Below are 8,776 nucleotides of genomic sequence, written 5' to 3' on the forward strand. Positions count from 1 at the left end.
CCACATATGAGTGAGAACATGTAATATTTGTCTTTCTGTGCTTGGCTATTTCACTTAACATAATGACATCCTATTCCATCCATGTTGCTGCTAATAACAGGATTTCATTCTTTGTATGGCTGAATAATATTCCTCATTTTCTTTATCAATTCATCCATTGTTGAGCATTCTGGTTGATTCTGTATCTTGGCTATTGTGAATAGTGCTGCAATAAATGTGGGGATGCAGATATCTCTTTAATACATTGATTTCCTTTCTTTTGTCTATATCCCTAGTAGTGGAATTGATGGATCATAGGGTAGATCTATTTTTAGTTTTTTGAGAAATCTCCATCAGCTTTCCATAGTGGCTGCCCTAATTTACATCCCCACTAATGGCCTATGAGGGTTCACCTTTCCTCACATCCTTGCCAGGCTTTGTTATTCCCTGTCTTTTTTATAAAAGCCATTTTATTTTTTTATTTTTTATAGAGATGGAGTCTTGCTGTTGACCACAATAGTCTCAAACTCCTGGCCTCAAGTGATCATCACACCTTGGCCTCCCAAAGTGCTAGGATTATAGCCTGAGCTATCATGCCTGGCTGATAAAAGCCATTGTAACTGGGGTGAGATGATATCTCATTGTGGTTTTGATTTGCATTTTTCTGATTATGGTATTGAGCATTTTTTATATGCCTCTTGGCCATGTGTATGTCATCTTTTGATACCTCTCTCTCTGTCTCTTACTCTCTCTCTTTCTCTCTTTTTAGAGACAGTGTCTCACTCTGTTGCCCAGGCTGGGTTCAAGCAATCCTCCCACCTCAACCTCCAAAGTAGCTGGGACTACAGGTGCGCATCACCCCCACCTGGGTATATTTTTTTAATAGAGACCAAGTCTCACTTGTTCCCCAGCCTGGTCTCTAACTACTGGCCTCAAGAAATCCTTCAACATTGGCCTCCTAAAGTGCTGAGATTGCAGGTGTAAGCCATTGTGCTGAGCCATTTTGCCCAGTTTTTAGTGCAATTGTTTGGGCTTGTTTGTTTTGCTATTGAATTGTTTGAGCTCCTTATATATTCTGGTTATTAATCCCTTGTCAGTTGAATAGTTTGGAAATATTTTCTTCCATTATGCAGGTTGTTTCTTCATTTTGTTGATGATTTCCTTTGCTGTACTAAAGTTTTTTAGCTTGATGTGATCCCAATTGTTCATTTTTGCTTAGTTTGCCTGTGCATTTGAGGTCTTACACAAAAAATTTTGCTCAGACCTGAAATGTTTCCTCAATGTCTTCTTCAATAATTTCATAGTTTCAGGTTTGATTTAAGTCTTTAATCCATTTTGGTTTGATTTTTGTATATGGTGAGAGATAGGGTTCTAGTTTCATTCTTCTGCATATGGTTATCCAGTTTTCTCAGCACGATTTATTAAAGAGACTGACCTATCCCCATTGTATTAATATATGGTTGGTGACTTTGTGGAAAACAAGTTGGCTGTAAATGTGTGCATTTATATCTAGGTTCTCTATGCTGTTCCATTGGTCTGTGTGTCTGTTTTTATGCCAGCACCATGCTGCTTTGATTACTATAACCTTGTAGTATATTTGGAAGTCAGGCAATGTGATGTCTCCAGTATTGTTCTTTTTGCTCAGGATTGCTTTGTCTATTTGTGGTCTTCTGTGGTTCCATATACATTTTAGGATTTTTTTTTCTATTTTTGTGAAGAATTTCATTGGCATTTTGATTGGGACTGCATTGAACCTGTAAATTGCTTTGGGTAGTATTGTCATTTTAACAATATTAATTCTTCTAATCCATGAGCATGGAATATCTTTCCATTGTGTGTGTGTGTTTCCTCTTCAATTTCTTTCATCAATGCTTTCTATATTTTCTTGTATAGATCTTTCACTTCTTTGCTTAAATAGATTCCTAGGTATTTTATATTCATTGTAGCTGTTGTAAATGGGATTGCTTTCTTGATTTCTTTTTCAGATTGTTTTGATGTTGATATGTATAAATGCTACTGATTTTTGCACACGTTGATTTTGTATCCTGCAACTTTACTGAATTTGTTTATCAGTTCTAACAGTTTTTGGGTGGAGTCTTTAGGTTTTTCTAAGCATGAGATCATGTCATCTGTGAACAAACTAATTTGACTTCTTCATTTTCAATTTTGATGCCCTTTTATTTCTTTCTCTTGTGTAATTTCTCTGGCCAGGACTTCTAGTACTATGTCGAATAAAAGTGATGAGAGTCAGCATCCTTGTTTTGTTCCAGATCTTAGAGGAAAGGCTTTCAATTCTTCCCTGTTCAGTATGATGTTAACTGTGGATTAATCACATATGGTCATTATTATTTTGAGGTATGTTCCTTCTATGCCCAGTTTGTTGAAGGGTTTTTTTTTTTTATCACAAAGGGATGTTGAATTGTATCAAATGCTTTTCAGCATATATTGAAATGATTATATGGTTTTTGTTCCTGGTTCTGTTTGTGTGATGTATCCCATTTATTGATTTACATATGTTGAACCACCCTTGCATCCCTGGAATGAATCCTACTTGATCATGGTGAATGATCTTTTTAATGTGTTGTTGGATTTGGTTTGCTAGTATTTTGTTCAGGATTTTTGTGGCTATGTTAATCAGTGTTATTGGCCTGTAGTTTTCTTTTTGTTGTTGTTGTTGTGTCTTTGTCTGGTTTTGGTATCATGGTAATGCTGGCCTTCTAGAATGAGTTTGGAAGCATTACTTCCTCTTCAGTTTTTTTTTTCCTTGTTTTGAAGAGTTTGAGTAGAATTGGTATTAGTACTTCTTTAAATGTTTGGTAGAATTTGATAGTGAAACCATGAGATCCTGGGCTTTACTTTGATGGGATACTTTTCATTATGGCTTCAATCTCATTACTTAAATTTGATTTGTACAGGTTTTCTATTCATGGTTCAATCTTGGTAGGTTGTATGTATGCAGAAAATTATCCATTTCTTCTAGGTTTTCCAATTTGTTGATGTGTAGTTCACAATAGTCTCTAATGACTCTTTGTGTCTCTGTGGTTTCAGCTGTTATGTCTTCTTTCTTGTTCCTGATATTATTTACTCAGGTCTTCTCTCTTTTTCTCTGAATTAAGCTAAAGGTTTATTATGTTTATCTTTTCAAAGAACCAACTTTCACTTCATTGATCATCTTTATTAGTTTCTAGCCTCAATTCCATTTATTTCTGCTCTGATATTTATTATTTCTTTCCTTCTACTAATTTTGGATTTGGCTTGTTCTTGCATTTCTATTTCCTTAAAGTGCATAATTCGGTTGTTTATTTGAAGTCTTTCTACTTTTTTGATATAGGAGTATATTGCTATAAACTTCCCTGTTAATACTACTTTTATTGTATCCCATAGATTTTGGTATGTTGTTCCATTTTCATTTGCTTCAGGCAATGTTTTACTTTCCTTATTAATTTTTTCATTGACCCACTGGTTGTTCAGGAGCATGTTGTTTAATTTCCGTGTTTTTGTGTGTTTTCTGAGGTTCCTATTGTTATTAATTTCCAATTTTATTCCATTATTGTCAGAAAACATACATGATACAATTTTTACTTTTGTAAATTTGTTGAGACTTGTTTTGTGGCCTAAGATACAGTCTATTCTGAAGAATGTTCCATGTGCTGATGAAAAGAATGTGTATTCTGCAGGAGGGATCGTCACCTAGAGCCTCTGGAGGGAGAGTCGCCCTGGTGACATTTGGAGTCTGGCCTAGAGAGCTGTGAGAAAATAAGTTTCTGTTGTTTTAAGCCACCCATTCGTGGCCATTTCTTACAGCAGCCACAGGAAACTAAGCCGGGGTCCAAACAGAGACACCAAGGGGCATCCATGGGCAAAAGGGGGTGCCCTGGTCACAGCCACAGCCCAATCAGTGGTAGTGGGTCAGGCTGTGAGGGCCTCTGCCATCGCCTGGGTTGACACCCTGTTGGCAAAGATGGAGGGAGGTCTCTGGCTTATGGTGGTTTAGTGAGTCAGGACGAGAAGCAGCTTCCAGGCTCCACCCCAGGCCACTTTGCTGTAAGGACAGGAGCTGTGGCCACCACGTGCAGGACCAGGGGATGGGGAATGACATCCTCAGGCTGGGAGAGTCCCTGGAGGTCAGCAGCCAGGGTGGATGGGGCGGGTTCAGAACAAGGCAGGAAGATCCCTGTTGCTATCAGCTGTGCCATCTCCCTGCTGTGACTACTTGAGCACCGGCCATGGCAGGGGGCTGGGGCAGGTTCGTTCCCACAAATCCCAGCTCCACGTGACCCTGAGGAGTGACAGTGAACATAGGGCAGGGAGGATGGTGGAGCAGAGGTCATGTGGAGCCCTCCCCGGGGTGCTTCAGGGAACCCTGCATACTCCGTGTCACCCCCTTGGATGCTCATCCTCCTCCACAAATAGGAATGGTGACAGCAACATCCAAGGAATCCAGCTTCTCAGCACCAGAGCCTCAGGTGGCTGGGTTGTCTCCTCCATCAGATGAGCAGAGGGGGAGGGACTTCTTCTGCCCCAGAGTGGAGCGGGAGGGAGCTGTCACCTCAGCCCTCTGTGGAAAAGCCTGGAAATCCCACTGGGTTACACAGAGCTTCTCTCTCCTGCCCGCCCTAACATAGAGCTTTGTAAGATTTATTTATTTTTAAGGTTCAGCTTATGAAGCATTTACATCTAGAGAGCACATTTCCCCAAATCCTTAAACGCTGCTACACAACTAATAAAGCAAACTACACATTTCATGAACCAATTGACTGGAGTGATTAAATGCTGATTTCACACTTAGGCAAGGTCTTTTATTCATTGTGGGAAAGGACAGGTAATATTGATCGTGTGACCCATTTATATGTAAGTGTACAATTCCGTGACACCAGAACATTCAGAATGTGTTGAACCATCACCACTATGTGTACCTGATATTGTTCATCACCGGACACAAACTCCAGGCTCATTAAACACTAACTCCCCAGGGCCCCTGAACCCTTATCTCCACTTTCTTTCACTATGAATTTGCCTGTCCCAGGTCGCTCATAGAAGTGCCATCACACAGTATTTGTCCCTCTGTATGCCTTACTGAAATGTGGCTTTTTAGTAATCTTGGCCCTATGAACAGAACATCACATTAACGACAAAGTGTCACATCACTGGATTCCATGGCTGAAACTTCCGCTGAACAGAGAGACCCTGGTGACCTGAGCCTTAGTTCCCTCCCATCCTGCCCTTGACGGGGCCTGGGCCCATGGCATGTTTCCATGAGTGACACAGTCCCTGGGCCAGGCCCGTCTCCCACGGAGAAGCCCTCCCGCCCTGCCCTGGCCCCAGACCACCTTCCTGCCTTTTTGGCTAATTGGACTTGATTGGCGAGCCCTGGCGGGGTGGGTGGGGATCGGGGAGTCTGTGGAGGGGGAAGGTAGGGGCAGGGGACGCCCTCCCGCTGCGCCCGGCGTTGCACTTCGGGGTGGCCCGTCCCCCCGCTGCCTCCTTCCCCCACACCCCGCCAGGGCTCGTCCCAGGGCTGGGACTCCGGTTCCGAGGAGAGCGCTGTTGTGGGGAGTGGTCGACCGAGGCCTCCGCGGTCGTCGGCGGGGTGGCCCCGCGTGGTGCCCCCTGTCCCGGGGGTGGCCACGCGGGCCGGATGGGGGCCGCCGTCCAGCTGCCGCGGCCTCTCCCTGGCCGCAGGGGTGGAGGGGGTCGTTCGGTCCGGACCCCGCCTGTCTCCACGCCCCTCTTCTCTCCCGCGAGTGGAGCTCACCAGCAGGCCGGCCGTCAGCGGCGCTGGGCGCGGGTCCCCGTCGGGGTAGAGCGGCAGGGTCTCTCGGGTGTCGGGCTCACGCCTCCGCCGGTGCCGCGGCGGACGCCATGGGGTCCACGGGGTCGACCAGATGTCCCCGTCACACTAGGTCTCTTTGGGACTGGAATCGGCCCCTGCGGCCTCGTTGACCCTAGGGGTCTCCGGGAGAAGGTTCTGCAGCTGCACCTTCTTGACTCCCTCTCACTTCGTTAGTACGTGGCCAAAGGTGTGACTTGTTTTTCTTCTCTCTCTCTCTCTCTCTCTCTCTCTCTCTCTCTCTCTCTCTCTCTCTCTCTCTCTCTCTCTCTCTCTCTCTCTTCCTTTCTTTACTCCCCACCCCCCTTTTTTCCCCAAACGCACGCAATTGTCAGGCTCATGAACTATCACGGGACCGGGCCTGGGGCAATGCTCACCGGGCCTTGTGCCGCTGAACTCGCTGGTCGACCAGATGCCCGGTCTCTGGCAGCCATCGCGGCAGGGGGCCTTCGGGTTGGATTTCGTCCCTCTGGCCCCACTGCCCCTAGGGTCGCCCTCCGAACTGTATTCCTCCGGCGCGGGGCGCGGGGGAGGGGCGCACCCCAGTGTTGCTCTCGGAGTTTGTGTCTGCGGCTCGTTGATTTGCTCTCACTGCCCTAGTGCGTGACCGCGGTGTGACTTTCTTTTTTGCCCTTTCATTTTATTTATTCTCTCTTTGCCTTTTCCTGCCGCCTTTTTCCCCCTGTATTCATTGTTTCACGTCACACGGGTGACGTGCCCACACACTAGGAGACACATCTCACACGTGTGTGTGTGAACACGCAATCACCATGTTTATAAACTAGAAAGGGATCTGGTGTGACTTTGAGATTATTTTCTTTTTCCCTCCCTCCCCCCTCCCCCCGCACTGACAATGAGCTCCGCGGGCTCCTGTGCCCGCCTGGGAATCGGCTGCGGACGCCGTGGCCCCGGGTCCGCCGCAGGTTGCCCTCGGCCTCCCTTGGCACAGTGCCCCGGGCGACCGAAATGGGCCGTATAGCGCCGCCGCCTACATGGTCACTAGATGTCGCTCTCGGGTTAGTATTCTTCCTTCTTGCTGTGACTTTTTGTTTTTAAAATTTCTTTCTTCCTCTTTTTCCCTTTGTTCATTTTCTCTTTTTCATCTCTTTCTTTCTGTTCCTTTTTTCGCGTCAGATGGGTGATGTGTGGACGAAACGCAGTGTGAGGGAGAAGACACGTCTCACACGTGCCTGTCAACACCGGATCCTCACCCTTTGGAGCAACAGATGGATGTGGTACGACTCTTTAATTGTTTTCTTTTTTCTTTCTTTTTTCTATTTTCTATATATATATTTTTTTAATTAGTAAGACTGACAATGCGCGCTGCCTGCCTGTGTTACTCCGTAGAGCTCACGGGTGAGGTCCACTCGGAACATGCGCTCCAAGGAGGAAGGGGAGCTGGACTGGCCACGCACGGTGCGCCCCACCCCCACTCCTCCCCACCCCACTGCCATCAGAGGGTCGGTTCCTTTCAGGCTGACCCTGGCATCGGTTATTGGGTGTCACCTAGCGGCCACTTTGGTCAGACATTGGGATGGGGAAAGTCAGCTGACGTTGGGAGCTTAAGAGTTGACTCCTTGGAGGTGTGGAGGGCGGGGCGGGGTTCGGGTCAGCGGGGAGTAGAGCACGGTCCGGTCCCACCCTCTTCTGCCTGGGCCCGCAGCTCTGGGCCCCCCCGAAGCAGCCCTGGCCTCTAGCGGGTCTCCGCCCACCCGCCCTGTTGTCTGCGGGAGGCCACCTTCCTCCAGCTCCCTGCCTCCTCCCCCCACCATAGGCCTCTGCCCATAGTGTTTTTTTCTTTTTTCTTTTGTTTCTGTTTTATCTTGTTTTTTAGGTTTATTGAATATCATATCGTATAAAAATTTAAATCACAGAATGAATTATATACAAAATGTGTCTTTTTATCCTATGCTGAGAACAATGCATTTTCACTTCCTGTCAATTTTCCTGTCCTGGAAGAAATACAAAGTTGCTCATTGTAAGGTTTCTTTGCAGTAGCCGGTGCCAGAGAAAGAAAGACGAGCAGAGTAGAAAGGGATAGTAAAGAGGCTTTATTGGAGCGCTCCCGGGTGGGGGTAACGAGTCCCTGAGAGAGAGGGACCCGGGCGAGCCTCAGGGGACCCACGGAGTGGTGCCAGAGAGGCTGTGCTGCCCAGCAGTCTGAGTGGGTTTATGTAGGTTCTTAGGGCTGGGGGATGGGAGCTTCTTCGGCCAGGAGATGTCTGTGCAAGGAGTGAGGAATTTCTTTGTTTCAGCTTTGGGGGGGTATTGAGGGATAGGAGGGACTTCTTTTTTCCATTAGGGAAGGGAGGGGTACCTGCCACCAGCCTTACATTCCTGCCTTTTAGTGATAATAGGGCGCCGTGGTCTTTCTGGCTACTTCCTGCTTTTGAGGGGCATAGTAGGGGCTTTGGGCCGCAGTCGGCTGGTGGAGGGGTGACTGGAAGGGGAGAGCAGGGATGAAGAAGCATCTGGTTTACTGTTACTCTGGGTAATTCCTGCAGGCGACGTTGGAGAAACTGTAAAAGACAGGGGGCAAAGAGAAAGATTAAGCAAATGGTGACAATGGGTGGGGACTGTATCCATCCGAAGGAGGAAGTACTCTGCCCGTGGCGGTTGTGTAGCTCTTTGCTCAGGGTGTCGCGTTTGTTTATGTTTTGTTCTATAAGGCCTGACTTGTTGATGTAGTAGCAGCATTCCTCGTGGAGGAAAATGCAGGTTCCTCCTTTCTCAGCTGTTAATAGGTCCAGGGCCCTCCGGTTTTGGAGAGCTACGTGAGCCAGAGAAGTCAGTTGTCTCTGCAGGGAAACTAGTGATGCGGACGTGGTTTCCAGGGATAGCTGTAGGCGATCTGCAAAGTCTTGGGCAGAAATGACACTGTGGCCCAGGGTGCCTCCTGCAAGCCCTGAGGCTGCGATGGAGGAGACCACGCTGAGACCCACCATGACCGGCAAGAAGATGGCTCGT

The 8,776-nt window shown here is 47.0% G+C and overlaps 1 non-coding gene and 1 pseudogene across 1 annotated transcript; both read right to left on the reverse strand.

Moving 5' to 3' along the window:
• Positions 1-6,508: 6,508 nt before the first annotated feature.
• Positions 6,509-6,602, reverse strand: LOC123646817 (annotated as a pseudogene).
• A 335-nt stretch (positions 6,603-6,937) lies between these two features.
• On the reverse strand, positions 6,938-7,041 carry LOC123646819. The gene has a single exon (XR_006738061.1). It is a non-coding gene; the product is annotated as a small nucleolar RNA U13 (small nucleolar RNA).
• Positions 7,042-8,776: the final 1,735 nt, after the last annotated feature.

The sequence above is a fragment of the Lemur catta genome, chromosome 10 (assembly GCF_020740605.2).
Source record: "Lemur catta isolate mLemCat1 chromosome 10, mLemCat1.pri, whole genome shotgun sequence".
Classification (NCBI taxonomy): domain Eukaryota; kingdom Metazoa; phylum Chordata; class Mammalia; order Primates; family Lemuridae; genus Lemur; species Lemur catta.